The sequence below is a fragment of the Furipterus horrens genome, unplaced genomic scaffold (genome assembly GCF_987537825.1).
Source record: "Furipterus horrens unplaced genomic scaffold, mFurHor1.1.pri manual_scaffold_10, whole genome shotgun sequence".
Classification (NCBI taxonomy): domain Eukaryota; kingdom Metazoa; phylum Chordata; class Mammalia; order Chiroptera; family Furipteridae; genus Furipterus; species Furipterus horrens.
This window is the reverse complement of record NW_028327180.1, coordinates 21,578,493-21,597,761: the sequence shown is the minus strand read 5'-3', so window position 1 is coordinate 21,597,761 and position 19,269 is coordinate 21,578,493. Positions and strand designations below refer to the sequence as shown.

Here is a 19,269-nt window from a genome sequence, read left to right as displayed (position 1 = left end):
ATCAACTTGCAGCCCCAGACTCAGTTTTCCAATTTCTTAAGCTCATTTTTTATTCTACTATTCAAAGCAACTGCACCAAAAGGCACTTAAAGAATTGGACACACCATATACATGAGAGCACCCAGACATGAGTCTGTTTAGTCCATGGATGAGAAGTTTACTAAGAGCCATTGTAAACTAAAGCATCTGTCAGTGTGATTCTGTGTCATCATGAAAACCTAGATTCTACAATTCTTTTCATTTCTCTCACTAACATGTATTCCCTAAAATGGTCAATTAAATCTCAAATCTGTCAGGATCAAAATCATCCATTAAGTATTTGAATTATGCAATTCAAAATTGTACAGTTTTTAGGGGGAAAAGGGTTTTTTTTTCTTTAAAGTTAAGTAAAATATATCTACCAGAAATCTAAGTGTGATTTTCTTACTTATAGATTAGTCTCCCGATAAAAGGCATGAAAACTCAATAATTTTCATCTTATTTTTTATTAGAAAATAGTTATATTAAACAATATATTTAATTTTATATGCATGAAAAAAATTTAAATGATTCTAAGTAGTAACTAAAGCTTTGATTTTATTAAAATTTCTATTAAATTTTTTCTACCTGCATAATTTTTATATATTATTTCCCATCATTCTATAAGGAAAACAGAAAGAGGAAGGAAGGAAGGAAGGAAGGAAAGAAGGAAGGAAGGAAGGAAGGGAGGGGAGAAGGAAGAGAAAAGAGCCTAGACAAATTACTTAGGATCTGTGCACCTTTTAAAAATAAAGACAGATTGTAGTAATAGCTTTTTTTAAGTACATTTTCTTCCCCCCCAACACACACCTCAGGGACTCAGATTGGCTTAGAGATCATACTTAAGAATTAGTAATAGCATTTTCCAATGCCAGTTTTCCAAAAGGATGATGATTCTATTTTTTCAGAGATGTCAGCTGTAATCAAATATATAAACAAAAGATTAAAAGTTTTACTTTTATGATAATATGAAATCAAAAGAGGCAAAACCATAGTCTTCATTCCAGTCATCCTTGTCAGGATTTTATTTTTGCATTTTCGAAATGACGTAAGGGGGAAAGGTATTTAAAAATATCAGGTAAAACACAGTCAACAATATATTTTAGAAATGTATTTTTAGGATATTAAAAATGCTATTTTTTTCTAAAATCCTCTTTTAAGCAGTCTGTTCTAAACTTAAATGTCAAACTTTTATTTCTCATTCATACATAAATTGTGCATGCCAAAGTTCGCCTACTTTATTATTCAGTCCATTGGCAATTGTTCATCTTCCAGGTTGTCAAGTTCATTTATTTTTGATTATTACAATCTGTTCATATTTTTCCAATTCATCCTTTTATTAAATGAGAAAAGCTATCAAATAAATCTGTTTAGAAAATGAGCAGCTAGTCCAAAAAAGCATCTGTAATGCTTCAGAATACTGTTCAAACGTGTTTTTATGCCCTGCTGTTCATTCAGAGTGCAATATCGATTTACTAATTTGAGCATAAGACAATGTATCATTTTTATTAATTTTAAAACATGTACTTTCAAAACTCAAACATTTTCTGATTCGTTCTGGAGAAGAAAATATCACCTTCCAGGAAAAAAGTCGAGTGAAGAGAATCCAAAACGACCATTAAATGCATCATTCTCTATGAACTTTTAAATATCTTCCCTGCAGTTTCCTTTTAACACTTGGCAGACATTTCATTTTCTTTTCCCTTTCCTGGTTTTTGTTTATGAGTTTAATTTTGTAAGTACTTTCTGTAGGTATTTTAGAGATGAATATTATATAAATAGAATCCTTCTAAGGTAGTCAATCAAATCTCTCTACACTTAAAAGCCTGGATTATCAATGATCCTTCCTTGAAGACATACGGCTTTTACAGTAAAAATTAACATTCACAGGTTCTCTTTTTTATCTCAGTTGATGCTTTTCCAGTGTTGGAAATTAGTATGTATTGTCTCCATTTTACAGATAAGAGAACAGATGCAGAGAAGGTAAGTAAGACAGAGAGAGGAGGTTAAGGATACAGTAAAAGAGGAAACTGCGGAGGGGACATCTAAAGGTGCAGCTTCAAGTTCATAAAAGGAGAGACATGTTAATCCTCTGAGCCCCAAGAGGACTGTATGAGTTAACTGGCAGCCTGTGTCCTCTCAGGGGCAGGTTATCAAGCAAAAATGAGAAAAGAGTGGGCTGAGAGAAATCAGGAAAAAGGCTGGTGACAGTATGGGGTGACCACTGTTGGACATAGGAGAGTTGCCAAGTAAACTTTGAATAAAAGCATTTAGATGGGTCCACTGACTTGTTGTAACAGGACTCAATTGTATTTTAAAAATACAATGAGAGGCCCTGGTCATATGGCTCAGTTGCTTGGAGCATTCTCCCGTGCACCAAAAGGTTGTGGGTTCAATTCCCCATCAAGGCACATACCTAGGTTGAGGGATCGATCCCTGGTCGGGGCAATTGATCGATGTTTCTCTCTCACATTGATGTTTCTCTGTCTCTCTGTCTCTCTGTCTCCCTTGCTCTCTCTCTAAAATCAATAAACGTATCCTCGGGTGAGGATTTTTAAAAATACAGTAAGATATTCTGCTACCAGAACTTCTTCATTAGTGAGTCAGGCCAGAAAAAAAAAAAAAAAAATGTCCACTGACAAAAATGAAGAAAGAAGCCTAAATGTTTTTAGAGTGACCTGTGTAGCAACATAGATCAAATAGTCTGACTTATCTCCCAAAATTTCCTATGTGTATGCCGAAATCTTTTATTTTTGCTTTGTATGATGAAATACTTCATGTGGAAAAACTATACAATATTATACCACCAGCTTAGTCAACCTTGATATTTTACTCTATTTGTCTTAGAAGTTTTTAGGAAATCAAGATATTTGCAACACAGCTGAAGTCTCCTGTATACCTCCTCTATTTTCCACTCCCCTTTTCCTTTCCCCGGACTTAACCTCTACCCTGAGTTTCGTATTCATTATTTTCATGCATACTTCTACAATTTTGCTACTTGCACATGTATCTATAAACAATAGCTTGTATCATTATATTTTTAACTCTATAATGGTATCAAACTATACCTATTATTTCACAATTTGCATTTTTCTGCGTTCTTTATGAGCACCGTCAATGTCGATGCATATGGCGCATGTACATAGCAGTGCTGTTCGTACATCATTCATTTTAACTGCTGAAACTATTCTACTGTATGAAGATACCACAACTTACTTATCTACTACCTAATTGATGGATATTTAAGTTCCTTTCTCTCGAAAAAAAAATGCTTCAATGAAGATTCTTGCCATATATTTTCTTATGCATATGCACTTAGAAGTCAAATTTCTGTGTTGGAAGCTTGAGTATCTTGTAAATTTGATCGAGTTATTTTCCAAAATGTTTGTACTTAGTTACATTCTCACCTTCATGCTCTGTTGCTGTTCCTCCACACCTTCAACAGCATTTAATATATTTGGATTTTTAAAGTATTTCAATCTGGTAAGTATGAAATATTTCATCCATCTATTAAGTTGTATTTCCCTAACTAATAATGATTCAATTTTATATTTTTACTGCTGGTTTGGGCTTACTCACCTATGAATTGTATGTAATGTCTCTTTTCTTATTGAGTTGTAGTTCTTTATATATTTGGGATAATAATCCTTTGTTGGAAATACTTTTTCCTCAAGATATGACTTATCTTTGACAATAGTGTCTTTGGAAATGCAGAAATTTATCATTTTGTTTATTTTTTACATTTTTAAATTTTTTTATTACATATATTGGGGTGACATTGGTTAATAGGATATTAATCAAATTACCAATTTGTTTAACTTTTAGTTTGTGTTTTTTGTTTCTTATTTAAGAAAAGCTTCCCTATGCTGAAATCATATTGATTTTCTCCAATATTTTTGCTAAATGGTTTTAAGTATTACCTTTTCACATTCAGGACTTTTAGTCTGTCCAAAATGCATTTATGTACACTGTGATATAGAGATTTAATTTTACTGTCCTGATTGTCCCAGTACCATGTGTTAAACAGACCTGTCCTTCCTGAAATTGTAATGACAACTCTATAATTTACAAAGTGTCTTCATATGAATGAGTCTCATTCTTAGCTCTCAGCTGCATTACTTTAGTATTTAAACTGTTTATCAATTTGTCACTTTTTATATTTTCATACTTTCATCACAAGCCTTTATATCTGCTAAGGTGAATCTATACTGTCTGCATTCCTTAAATTTTTAGGATTATTTTGACCCTCTACTGATACATGAGAATTTTTAATCAGCTTTTACATTTTCATATAAAATCACAAAAATCTCTACTGGAATTTTAGGTGGGACTGTGATAAAAATCAAAGTTAATTAGAAGCTCAGTGATGTATTTGTTCCTTTGAGTTTTCCAAACTATAAACTTTCTTTTACTCAGGTATTTTAATATATATTTTTATAGAGTTTTATAGTTTTCTCTATAAAAACCTAAAACCATATTTATTAGATTTTCTTAGGTATTTATATTTTCTCTCTTCAAAACTAAATTTACAATTTTAAAAAATAGTTTCTGATGTAAGAAATTGCAATTGACTTCATATACTTACTTGCAATCAGTAGTTCTGCTGAACTCTCTTATAGTTTCGATGATTTGCCTGTAGATTTTCATGGATTTCCCATGTAGACCATCCTTTTATCTGTAAAGAGTGAGAACTGTATTTATTTCTTTTTCACAGTATTTCTTAATTGTTTATTCATCAAGAGAAACTATTCCTTGGCTCAAACATTCATGTTTCATAGTTCAGGAACACAGGTCAATGACAAACTTCCATGAAATTCAACCCAAATAAATTCTTTACATTCCAAGATCATTGTTCTCGGAAAGATACCAGCCTTCCTCATCTACTCAAAATCCTTCCTGGAATCATAATTTCTGTAGAAATCTGCGTATGCCTTCTTTCTTTGTTCAGCCACACCAAACTTACAGGCGGCTGCAACCCCCAGGGACACAAGGATGGCTCCAAACAACATGAAATCACAGATGCTTGGCCAGAAGGCCACACATCTGAGGTTTTGTCAAAGCACCGGAAGACATGGCAGTTGTATTCTCCTCAACACCCACATCCTTCGGGATAGAGAAATGGACGACACTGATTTTTCTTAATATCATTACACCTTTGATTTTCTATTCCCAGCCTACCGAGCTGGTTAAAGCTTCCAGTATATTTTGATTAGTGGAGAGATAGTGAGTATCCTTTCACTGTTCTTGAGATGAATTGGAACACTCCTAATGATAAATACGACGTTTAGTCTTGATATTTGGTAGGAACATAGACTATTCCTGTTTTTCTATTTCTAGTTTGCTTTGAGATTTTCTCTTGAATAGATGTGGGGAATTTTATCAGATACCTCATCTATTTGATACAGTTATGTATTTTTAATTTGTGTCTGTTGGTTAATTACATTAAAAGATTTTCTAATGCTTAACAAGTTCTTAATTTTCGGTATAAATTCAACTTGCTCAAGATGTTTATTTTTAAGTATTTTCACATAAGTAATTTAATATAAATACTCTAATATAAAATAAATTTCTAAATGTGAGGGAAAAAAAACAGTTCCTTCAAAAATTTGTCAAGAAAGTCTGGACCTGCCATTTAGAAGGAAGATTCTAAAGTCCAGGCGGGGCAGTCCCAGGAAAGACCCTTTATTATAATGTGCTCCAACGCATTGATTTTTCTTTGAGCCAACTAACATTAGGCATTGAATTAACCGTGATTTATATGGCCTAGGTATTCATTAAGTTAAATTAAGAAGCAGGGACTGATGTCATATTCTCCCTTAATGAATTTCCCGTTGGAAGCAAAAGGCAACTTAAAATCAATCCAAATGCCTGAGTGCTACATCAAAGAGAAGGTGTTCAAAAATATGACTGTGTTGTTCATGATGGGTGATGTTTCTTAATGTGGAAAACATTTTTCAAATGTAATTGCTGACCTTTTCAGCTTCTCTAAGCACCTGAGTTTACTCACAGCTGCAAGTATACTCGCTATCTGACCAGACAGTAGTGCCACTATCAAATCACTGTTTCTCATCCTTGAAGGCCAGTGGGATTTTCTCAGCATTGTTCTGCTAAGAACATTTTGATTGCACCATCAAGCATTCATTACAGAAAACACTCCTCGGAAACCAAACCCACATACAAAAGTCCTATACCTGTCTCCCCAATCTGCTCACTTCTCCCTAGACTTGGCATTCACACACACTTTTACATAGTAACCCTCTTTAAATGAATAATAATAAAAGATATGTTATTTGTGCATAAATGCATTGAGTAAACTACAAAACAGAAAGACCAAATATTTGTTACTGTGTTTGATTCTTGACAGTCATATATGTGGACACTCATTTCACTGTGAAGTGTTAAAATAATTACCGGGACATTGGTACAATATAATTTTTAACTCTTCCCTCTGCCCCCGTAACTGGCAGTTTCCAACTGCTCTACTGTCTACCACCAAAATCTCTCTCCGTCTCCATTACCACTGCCAATACTCTAGTTCAGCCCTCAACTGGTGGTCTCAACTTTGTAAACATGGAAACCATTTTAAATGCTAATAAAATTGTTTATCTCTCTCCTAAGAAAGAAACATGTTTTTAGTGTCTAATGTCTGAGAAAAACTGTGACAAAATCTACTATTGACTTACTAACATATCTGAGTGACTTGTACTCTATTAATCAAATAATATCTAAATACATTTCCTAAGTATTGTGTGTGTGTGGTGGGTTTCCCCGGCCTAGCGCCTCCCTCGGATTTGGGAAACGGGCTCACTTCTTTTCTTTTGGCTGTGTCTCCCTTGTCACCATAATTGCCCTGGAGTCTTGAAACAATCACCTCACACGCGTCTGCAAACACCACTCCTTACATTAGGGATTGATCCAGAGAGCTGGCAAATAACACAAGCTGAGAGAGTTTGAAGTCCCTTTTGTGCCTAATGGGAAAGCCATGAGGGTGGGAGCTTAAATGCTCACAGCAGCTGTCTCCTCCACGGCACTGTGCAGTTGGAATGGGGCCAGCTCATAGGGAGCCGCAGAAAAAAAAGATGAAAACTAAAAAAAGAGAAAAAAATCTGCTTTTTGCATAAACTAGTTTGAGTTTCTGTTATTTTAAACTTCCCACCCTAGGGTACAACATTTGAAAGGCAAAGTCTAAGAAAACCAACTAATCTTTTAAGGAATCAAATTAATTTTTTAATTATAAAAGTAAAATATCAACATGAATAAAAATCAAACAATACATTAAAAATACAAAAGTTTCCCAACTTTTCATTGCCTCTTTCTAGGTTTCCTTCTGTAAAACTCTTAGCATACATAAAGATAAAAGACATGCAAAGGGGAATATTTTTAAAACTTTGTTTTAAGAATTAGCATGATACAATACATATTAATCTACCATTTACTTTCATCCTGGAAATATGGATCTACTCCATTATTTTTAATGAGCTATGGAACATTCTGTTGCAGGAATGTGTCATAATTTCTTTAACCAGTCCCCCCAACAGCAATTAGAAAAATAAATAGAATTTTAAAGCATTTGCCTCCAAGAAAGAAGTAATTTTTCTCCATATTGTTTGGACACTGAAAGATAACAATTTTTGTTTGTTTCACATGGACTTATAATCAGAATGTTAAGCAATGATTTCCACTTCACTGATGGAGGTGACTGTATCTTAGCTGTGCAGCTGTAGCTAAGACTTCATTTAAAATTCAAAAATAAACGAAGGAATTCCCTTCATTTTCCTACCTTTACAAAACATGTGCTGAGTATTTAAGCATAGTAAATATTTGCATTTTAACTCAAAAGTGGGCCCACACATTTAAGAAATTTCTTTCCTCATTCTGGATAAACATAATATAAGGAATGCAGACAAGAAAGACCAGATAAATTCAAAATATTTCTGAGCCCAATGGCAACTGGAAGAACTGTTAACTCCATAATCTTTACATATTATAATAGCTTTAAGAAGTATTCCCATATTTCTTTAATATGTATAAAATTGATGCCATATTACAGTCATTAAATCAGTAAGGGCTTTTTTCCATTTAAGATGACGCTATCACTCCTGAAATTTGTTTGATTTCCCCACTGCTGTTAGTACTACGTGCATTTTATTCTGACCCTGCTGTGCATTATTGGATAAATACACAGTTTCTTGATGTTTATTCTAACTACACCAACCACTTTGAAAAAATACATATAGGGTATTTGAATTACCTTCTGCAATCTGATCAAGTTGGCCTCAATAAGCTGTATCTTATCTCCGGATCTGAAATATATCATTTTAACAAATAATATGAGAAAAAATATTCAATGATGTGCATTACAAAAGCTGAGATCTATGACTCTGAGAAAGCAGTGAAGATAGATTCTAATATAACTCCACTGAATATCAATTCAACATGAGATAAGGAAGTTTAATTCTCTGTGATTTTCCACAAAATGCTTCTATGATGTGGTAGACATTGGACCAAGATTTAATAAAATAAATATTTAGGAGGCAGAGAGGTTGTGACTCTTGGGGAAAAAGAAAGTAATTAGGTAAATTAGGGTGAACACTACAAAACATTTGAAATACTTTAAAATGGTCAAATGTGAACTCTTTAGTAGATAATGGTAGACATTCTCTGCAGCAAAACAACTAAAGAGATATGTTTTAAGTGATCCCATTATAATGAATATTTCACATTTAATTTGTGCCTTCCTAGAATAACTCTGAAGACTTTAGGAACAATTATTTTTCCCAGTAGCTGAGTTTCAGTGCAGAGTAAAGAAAGATACTAAAAAGGAGTGGACTCTATCTAAAAACTTGATCCATATATGAGCGATATATAAATACAAGTAATGAGATAAAACTCTTTGAAAAGATAAATACGTATCCAAAAATGTGAATTAATGGAGAAAGTAGTTTAGGATTTAGTCAGTTTCTTCTCACTGGAAAAACCAATTGCAAATTTTCTTCATGAGTAATCACTGCCCTTGATTGTCAATGTCTTCATAGCCTATAAGATATATTTAAATAAGTAACTCATAATAATTACTTAGTTCAGTTCTTGTTTTCCTCCTGTAGAAAAAAATGAAAGTTAAAAAATGAGGGCAGTATGTTTTTCTCAGCTCAATTTAGATGCTGCAGATCACTGCAGAATGTTCTGTTATTGGACAGTAATGATAGTAGCACATTTAGGAACATTCACAAGTAATAGTACTGGAGTAAAGCCAGTTGGCAAAAACTACAGCCATATCAAATATGGAATTAGCAAGCTCTTATATTCCCTTCCTCATTGAAAGTGGAAAATCTTCTTAATTTCAATTATATTACATTACATATAATTACATTATTTTTAATGTTTATATGCACAAAGTATGCATTTACAAAATATTAGATTTTTAATTAAAATACAGAAAGTGTTTTGAGACACTAATGGATGAGTATGTTATGATCCACTATGACCAAGGTATGCAAACTACAAGACTGTCTGGAAGAAGCCCAAAACATAACTGAGGCTGCATCTGAGCCCAACCCTGAGAGGGGGAGGGGCAACCCCATAGGCCCACGTGGGTGTCAATGGGCAGCAGGCACCATGAGGCACAGAGAGCCTGAGCATTGCAGACAGCATGATCAGGAAATGAAGTGATTGCAAGGGCGATGGTGATTGGCCTTTGAAAGCCAGGCACCCCTTCCTGATGGTTTGTGAGAAAAGGAATTAAGTCAGGAGGCCACAGCAGGACATGGAGGGCCTTCTTTCTCAGGTCATAGGGGACACCACCTTGAAATTCACAAAAATAATTGAGGAAAATTGGTAAAGATACTTCGGTTTCAGTGTAAGGGGTATGTTGTGATGCCTTAGAAAAGTTCACATGTTCAGACTGATGTTATTTCATTTTAATTTGTACAATGTAAGAAGACTGGAGGTATTTCATTCATTTTAGTTTTAAAAGAAAATTTCTATGAAAGTGTCACAACAGACCTTATTCTACTTGTGGATACCACAAAAGGCCCCAAATAGCCAAAGCAACCCTGCGCAAGTGGAACAAAGCTGGAGGTATCATACTTCCTTATTTCAAGCTATATTATAAATCTATAGTAATCAAGACAGTATGGCACCAGCATAAAAATAGACACATAGAGCAACGGAATAAAATTGAGAGCCCAGAAATAAGCCCATGCATATATGGTAAAATAATATTTGACAAGGGAGCCAAGAATATTCAATGGAGGAAATATAGTCTCTTTAATAAATGGTGTAGGGAAAATTGAATATTCACATGTAAAAGAATGAAACAAGACCTCTATATTATACCACTCACAGAAATTAAAATTGAAATGAAAGACTTAAATGTAAGACCTAAAACCATAAAACTCCTAAAAAAAAAAAAAATAGGGGAAAAGGTCTTTGAGATGATTTTCGGTAAGAATTTGGGAGGGATGTGACATCTAATGCACAAGCAACAAAATCAAAAATAAACAAGTACTTTAAGTATTCCAGCTTGGTTTATGACATCATTCCTGTGACCAAGAGGACATTTTAGAATAACTGATTCAGTAAAAGAAAATGCAGCTCTCCCAAAGAAGGGAAACTGTTACCAGAAGGGAAAGAACAAAACATTATGAAAAACACCATTGTTACCGATTTCAGTTCTCAACAAGTTACTGGTGTAGGTCAATTCCTAGAAAATATTGTTATGACTGCTATTTCAAGTATCAGTAAAGCTGATTGATACCTTTTGTTCCTGGCCATGCAATGTTTAGATGTACTAAGTCTTGATCCTAAAAATTCCGACATACTCATCCACTACCATTCCAGACCTATGTCCCAAATGACCTCGAGAATAGGAATGAAAGACAATGACACTCTTGGCGCTCTTTAACAGAGCTCATTATTCACTAAGATATATAATTTCCCTTAACAGGCTTGTTCACTCTTTCTTTAAAAAAAAAAATAACTTATTTATTTGTTTGTTTATTTATTTATTTTTAGAGAGTGGGGGAAAGGAGAAAGAGAGGGAGAGAAACATCACTGTGTGGTTGCCTCTCGCTCGCGCCCCCAACTGGGAACCTGACGTGCAACCTAGTCATGTGCCCTGACTGGGAATTGAACCAGTGACACTCAGTTCACAGGACAAAACTCAATCCACTGAACCACAGCAGCCAGGGTAGGCTTGTTCACTCTTGATGTTTAAATAATCTTGAGAAACACAACAGTTTTTCCTAAGAATTTCACTTCTTCTTTGTCATAAGCCCCATGTCTGGTCCATAACCTTGGCATGGTTATTCTACTCTCCATTGTGGACCCCCAAGTTGGGAATGGGCTGCTGAAGGGCAAAAATACCACAAAGAGTTGAGATTCATTAAAAAATCCTGTAGCTGGAGATATCAGTTTATATGTGTCAAAAAACAAGGAGAAAGGCACAGGCTGAGATGGATTTGGGTCCTTTACATTTTTTTTTTTAATATATTTTATTTACTTATTTTTAGAGAGACAGGAGAAGGGAAGAGAAGGAGAGGAAGAGAAACATCAATGTGTGGCTGCCTGTTGCACACCCCCAACTGGGGACCTGGCCCACAACCCAGGCGTGTGCCCTGACTGGGAATCAAACGGGCAACACTTGGTTCACAGGCCAGCACTCAATCCACTGAGCCACACCAGCCAGGGATGGGTCCTTTACATTTTAAAAGCAATGAATCATTGGTCATTATTCTATAGTGGCCTAATGCCTAGAGGGATTTCTAAGAAAAATGATAGAGCAAATCCAGGCTCTATGGCAGAGCACCATTCATTGGGCATATCTTGCTAATTGTTCATTATATAAATTCCCCAGGTGAATAACAATTCTGTCAACAGTAGAAAAAAAGCCCTGAGGTTATAGCCCATCTTATTTCTAAAGTATTAAAATTCTTATTAAGGTGATAAATCACAATGTTTCTAAAGAAGTATGACTCATTCATTGTCAAGCATGTGAATATCACTGGATTAAGTGTCTTAACAATATTATAGATGTAATAATGTATTATAGCTCTTTTAAATAATAGGTCAAGATTTTTTGCCTTTTAATCCATATTGCTTTTAAAGTCTATTATAAGTATATGAAAATTAAATTGACTTTTTGGGGAGACCAGTAGAGAATTTAGTTCCAGAAATATGGCCATAATGACAACTCAAAACAAACAAAATATCATCAGGACCAACAGCCATTCAAAATTTTTTGAATTATAATATTCCCAAACCAAAGCCTTTATCAATTTAAATTTACTTTTTTCATCACCTAGAAAATCGGTTATTTAGTGCCTGACATGTAAGAAGTAAACTGTGTGAAACACCAGATTAAAATTTAGACTATTTACCTTTGAGGTCATAGACAAAATAGAACAAAATGAAATAAGTACAAGTAGTAAATTTATTCTTTTAAATTTAAATTTGATAAAGTAGACTCAACTTTATCAATAGAATGACTGTATAAGACAGTTGGGTTTTTTTTTAATCAATGATGAATTGGTGGATTTATCTCTGGATTGTTAAATTTGATGTCCATGATCTAAACCAAACTTGAATTGCTAATTTGTCCAAGGGCTCCTCATTAGCGGCTCTTTCCACCCTGGTGGGTTATGTTTCTCCTCAGCCATGAATTTACCTACTAAGATGGAGTCGGTAGGTAGGCCAGTTTACCCCATTTCCTTTGAAATAGCTTCGGCTTTTTGTAGAGCAAGGAAACAGAAGCTGCTATGAGATTAAAGCAAAGTAAGGTCCAAGGCTCGCAGTGAAGAGAAACTGAGCTGATAAAGGCGTGGAGGTTTTCTTTTTCCCATCCCAGGGGGACAGCTGAGAGACTGTGGCACTGCGGGCGACATGTCGGTGTGTTACTCACTCGTCACACCTGCCAACCTTGAGAGGGTCTCTCTGTCATTCCTTAGAACTGCCAATTTACAAGACGGCCTGGTAGGGAATGAAAAGACCTAGTGAAACAAATAGAGGTTTTACCATAGCTGCTGTATTTAAAATGTGTCTACTCTAGTCAGCACCAGTAGTAAAATATTAAATAGGAAGGAGCAACCCAATTACCCTCCTTGCAGGTCATCAGACATCACAGGCCTGAGAGACAGGCCCTGGCCTCAGCAGCCAGCTTTCACGCAGTAATGTGGACCAGGTGTTTAAGTGGCTAGCTGAGAGGAAAGGTTTGATTTGATCATGTAAAGACTTTCTTTCCACATTAACTGGTGCAAGGTATAAAAGGTTTTGCCTAGTAGCTTCACCTTGATGAGTTCAAATTCTAGGGAAGACGCAACCAATTAAGCAGGAGATTCGGGGGAAAGACTGGTAGCAGCAATAGGGGCTACACACAAGGGCAGCCCTGACAAGGAGACAAAACGAAGTAAGGCCCACTGAAATTGAGAAAACTTCTCTGTCTGCCTGGACTAGTCCTACTGCGTTATCTGCTCCCTCTGATCATGCTAGTGGGTTTAGGCCCTCCAAGCCAGAGGCTGTCCCGCTCATGGAGTAAGGCTCATCCGTACCCCCTGGTCTTACTTTGATTTGATCTTTCAGTTAAGTTGGCATTTTGTAGGTGTTTGGACACCATGCCTTAGGAGGGAGTTTGTGGCGGTGAGCAGGGAGGGTACTGAAGCAAAAGAACACAATTTATGACCATTTGGGTAGCCTGTTGACAGTGGAAGATCAATACTACGATATTTTGAATGCATTTCTGGGGACTATATCAGCCCCCTAATGCGACTACAAGTTAAAACTTAGCTGGATTTGACTTAAAAGCACAATGGAATGACCTAGGGAGCTTTTTTAAAGTGCCCATGCCTGGATCTCATCCCTGGATATTCTGATTTAATTGGATTATAGGATAGGATCCAATCTCAGACTTTTTTGAAAAATCCTTCAGGTATTTATAATGTGCACAAATTTCCAATGTGCAACCAGGACATAGAACCTCTCTGCTTTATATCAAGAAAAGCAGGAGAAAAGCCAAATACAAAGACAGGGTAAGCTCTGGTCTATAAGGGCATATCTGCTGCTATTTGGAAAGGACCCATCAAATCCTTAGTGGCACTGGCTCTGTGATTTGATGAGATTCATCAGCCTCAGAGATGCGTACCTCTATGTTACTTTCCAACTATCTCATCTATCAGAAATCCTTGCATAAAGTTATGCAAGTTGGAATCCAACCATTCATATATATAATCTGGCTGCATTTGGTCTGTGTATCCACTGAAGGCTTAAAATAATAGTGGTGACCAGTGAAAATTCAAACATAAGGAAATCCTGCTGAAAGAATGCCACAGTGATCATTATAATACTAATGACCTTTCAAAAGTATAAATCTTCTCTGATTTGGCCTTAAATTCTTTTTAAAGTTGGCATTAAAGAGATCCTTCTATACCTAAAATTTGATATTCAACCACAGTAAGAAAGGCTACAGATTTTTAATTGATACAATTTCTTTGATAAAGTAAAGGCTGTCCTATTTATAAGCAGAAGGCCCAAGGGAGGAGGAAAGATACTTTCTATTGCTTGGTAAATAGTTCCTGACAGATCCTGAGTGAAGGAAAAGAGTGGCAGATAGCCGTTTGTTGGCATGACAGGAGAAGGGTTAAGGAAGGGGAACATAATTAGCTTTCATCACAGTGTCATGACAGAATCCTCCCCTCTGTGGGACTAGCCTTTTGGAAAAGATTATTATACCCACTGCCATTCCATAAGTGGGCTGCATTATGCAACCCATGATAAAAAATGTTTGACATTCCATGAAGCCTAAATCAAGAAAGCACAGCATATGAATTATAATTTAAGTGGGAAAGCAACCTCATGGGAAGAGAGCCGCCTAGTCCATGACAAGCAATTCAGGCTTTGCAATTCCTCTGTGTTCCAAGTTTCAATGAGCTGATAAATAGAAAGTGGTGAGTGATTAACTTTGTTGCAGAGTACACAACTCCATGTGAAAATTAGAATTGATACTGGATATTGACTCAATATTCCCAGTAGAATTTGCCTTTAATGTAGTGGAGCAAGCACAAAACAAGGAGTTCTATGTTCTGATCCCAAATTTTCAAGTAAGAGAAATTCACTATCTCTGGATCTTGCTTTTTACCACCTGTAAACAACAGGATTCTATTCATTCATTTGTTCATTCAAGAAATATTCATTGTTGCTTATTATGCAGATAAGCACCTGGCTAGGCACTGAGGATAGAGAAAAATAATGCATGGAGCTTGTCCTCAAACAACGGAATTTTGGATAAACCATTATGTTTATCTTTTTTAATGATGTATAATCTATCAGGAAAGCCACTATTTTTTAATGACCATCCTTATCATCCTTTTTGCTTTACATACCTAGATATTGTTTGTTTCTTTATAATAAAAAATTAGGTCATACCTTAAGTCTATTTCATAAAAAATTATGATGAAATATATGTCCATGTCATAAGATATACTTCAACATTATTTTATATGACTTAATTGTACTTTCCTGTATCAGTAAACAAGTTTAAACGATTTCTTATTTTATGGCATATAACTTCAAATTTTACACTACTATAAATACTATTTTGAAGAACATTCTTATAGCTGAGCCATGGTGCATATTTATGACATTTTCTTATATACATTCTTAAAATTAGCATTTTTAAGGTAGTGTGCCAGGTTTTCCACCAATTTATGTGAATGAACAAGTTCATTGTCATTATTTAAAAGACATGACAATATAAATAGGTGTGCTGGCATTTCCATTTGCCCCTCCTGTTCTGTACCCCAGGAGGCTCTCCCCTGAGGATCGTATGAACTGATTCCCTTACCTCTGGCTGCTGGTTGGGTTTGGCCAACGTAAGACCACAGCGACACTAGAATTCTGTTGGAAAGACAACGCTGACTTCCCTGGCTCCCTCGGTGCCAGCACGGCTGACAGAAGCTGCCTGTCTCTTCTGCTGGGTGTCCCTCTCCTGCAGACACAGGCCTCCCATGGTCCCAGGTCCCTTTGTTGCTCCATCAGACCAAAGATGGTGATGGTTTCCCACATTACTGTTAACAAAAGCGTTCACTGGTTCTTATTATTTACCTTCAGCTGCCCACAACCTTAAAGCAGTCCCTTCATTAAACTCTCTTCAATTACCCCGTAGGGGGTGTCAGCTGTTTCTTGCCAGAACTCAGGTCAAAAATATGGATAAGCACAAATTTGTAAACATAGAACTGACCTAGTGTGGTCTATATGAAATGCCTGTGAATAAAAAATAGCAAAGTAAACACGCTTCATCCTGTGATAGGATGCTTATCTCTAATACATGAGTTTTTTTTCCATTGACAGGTTGGTTTGGGTCACAAAAAAAGTGGTCAAGTTACTTTTTAAGTGCTTTAAAAGATTAGTTTTCTCATAAGAAAATAAAAATTAAGAGGTAGTTTCCAGTACGTTGAAACATTGTCAATTACGTATTTTTGCCACTTTATAAAACTGAGGTAGGTCTCTGATTTAAACAAATATCTTTTAAGATATTTATTTATCCAACAACTTCATGAAAAGATGCTCAACATCACTAATCATCAGCAAAATGCACATCAAAACCACAATGAGATATTACCTCATACCTGTTAGAATGGCTATTATTGAGAGCCAGATGTATTATGCTTATAAAAAGCCTGTTATGATAACACCTCAAAGCTGCACTAGGCTCGCAAATTCACAAGTTCTAACATCATCAGGAATAGAATAGATACAGTCACCTTTCCTGGATGCTAAATACACACACACACACACACACACACACACACACACACACACTCATACATACATACATACATACATACATAGTGTCAAGTTGTAGTTCAGAGTTTGCTTTGTCCTAAAAAACTATATCTAGTCTATGCCTAAAAATTGAGGCTTTTTCTTTCCTGTTTTGTCTTTAAATTCATTATTCTATGCAGCCTTAAAAGAGCTAGGATGACAAAAAGTTGCAAAATAAAATAGCATCACAGAGAAGATAAGAAAGCTAAAACTTTGGTATAATTATTAATTTTTTGAGTCTCTACAGGTGCAAAACAATAGACCATATTAGATATTTAAAAGATTACATAGAAAGCTTGAATTATGGCTTTCAAGCTGCCAGAAAAATATTTTGAACTGTAGCTTTGAATTTATGGTTAAATCCAACTTATGATTCTACTTGAAACTACACAGTAGCTCCGAGATGTTTTATAAACTTTAGACATGTGAACCTGAGAAACTAGATATAATTGAAGAGCCCATCGACCATTTAGCACAATTCTTCTCCTGTGCATCCCTAAAGAAGCATGAGAGCCTCTAAAATTAATTTATTTCAATTCAGTTTGAAATGCTACAAGTCTTAAGTGAAGTCTCAGTATAGTTACAAAGCATTGTAATTCACAGTTGTCAGTTTAGTCTCTGGAAGTACTTGAAACGCCAGAGGAGAATGCTGGTAATTAAAACAATAACAACAATTTAAGTGTAAAAAGACTACTGGGTACGATCTCTATTTTCTAGTTTCTGCCAAAGTAAATGTATAAAACTACATGTAAATTAGCTTTATTTATCATCTTCAACAAAACACTAGCTTTGTTGGAACACCAAGTAATTTGGAGTGTTATAAGTAATTAAATGCTACAGTGGTCTAATTCCTTTGATGACAAAGAGAATTAAAAGTAGGTGGAAATTCAGGCAAAATGTAACTTTTTCTCATGAGCTTTAACCCAGTTCCTTTCAACATTAAAAATGGATCATATTCAATAGACATCGGTATTTAAAATACTACTAAAACAACTTACAGCTGCTACAGTCTCACCAATGATACTCACTATTCCCTAGATGGAAATGAAACAAGTGTTGGCTTAGAAGAAATAAAATCAGCCTTATTAGCAAGAGTTCAATTCAAGAAATTTCAACTTAGATCCCATATATGTAAAAGAAAGATAAGACATAATCCCTAACCTTCTGCTACTTACAACCTAAGGAAAGGTTAATGCAGGGTGGGACAAGAGTAGGTTTACAGTTGTCAGTTCATGAAACACAGTTCATTCTTGTATTATTATTTATTAACAAACAACTGTAAGCCCACTTTTGCCCCACCCAGTATAAATTCATAAATAATAATAAAGATAGGATAAAGAATAAAAATAAAGATTGAAGATAGCTAACATGAGATGCTCAGTACTAAGGAAGTTCAAAGGAGAGCAACAATACCTTTTTGGGGACATCAGAAAACTCCATGAAAAAGATAGTCTTTGAGATGGAAAGAATGTCCACAAGATGGTGATGAATTTCAGGAGACAGTAAAATCATGAAAAAAACAATACACTGCACAGAGAGAAAGGAACTAGATTTCACCGTAGAACAGTAACATGAATGAAACTAATAGCTGGGAGGTTGTGTTGGGTTAAGATTTTTAGATTTCATTCTATAGGCAACAGGGGGACATAAAAATTGTATGTACAAAGTGTCATGGACAAAGTTGTGATTCATATCTCAGCAATGAATAGGCATAATTGGTGAGGGAGTAACAAGAGTTGGGAAGATCAGGTCAAATACACTCTCAATAGCTCCAGTGAGTGGTCTATAATTAAAACCAATACTTCAGCAAGATGGAAGTGAGGATCGTTGAAGAACTTTCTTGCTTCACATGAAGTCGCCAGATCGAATCCTATGAAAACAAGTCTTTTGCTAGAACACAGTAGCGTGTAGTCGACGTGCTGTAATATACTCAGAAAAACAATCAGACAAGGCATGTCATCTCAACTCACTATAATGATATTTAAAATAGCAAGATCCAAATATCTCCAGAAGACTGACCTCAAGTTGTCTGGTACTGCTATGAATAGATATTTTTGCCATCTCTTCTCGTTACCGTGGACTCTGGATAGAAACACTATACTAAGTGGCTCAGAATTGGTCCAAGGCATAATGATCCATAAAGGCAGCTGACACCCAAAATACTGGTCTTAATTCTTAACTCTATGCTTATGTTTTCAACACTTAAAAACATTTTATTTTTTGTTTATCTAGAAGGTGACACAGTGATAACAGATACCTAGCTGCTGGGGTCTTCCTTATCTTCCAGAGCTGGCCCCTCCTGCTAACACCAATGCCTGCCTTCAGCAAACAGCCTGAACCCAGAAAAGATAAATAGGTGTCCTCTGGGGCTTACAGCAGAGAAGCCTCTGGGCATTGCTGAATACACTCAATTAGGAGGTGTCATTCCCAGGTGGTGAC

General features: G+C 35.5%; 1 pseudogene; it reads right to left on the bottom strand.

The window, feature by feature from the left end:
- Window positions 1-4,790: 4,790 nt before the first annotated feature.
- Window positions 4,791-5,091, bottom strand: LOC149999356 (cytochrome c oxidase subunit 6C pseudogene; annotated as a pseudogene).
- Window positions 5,092-19,269: the final 14,178 nt, after the last annotated feature.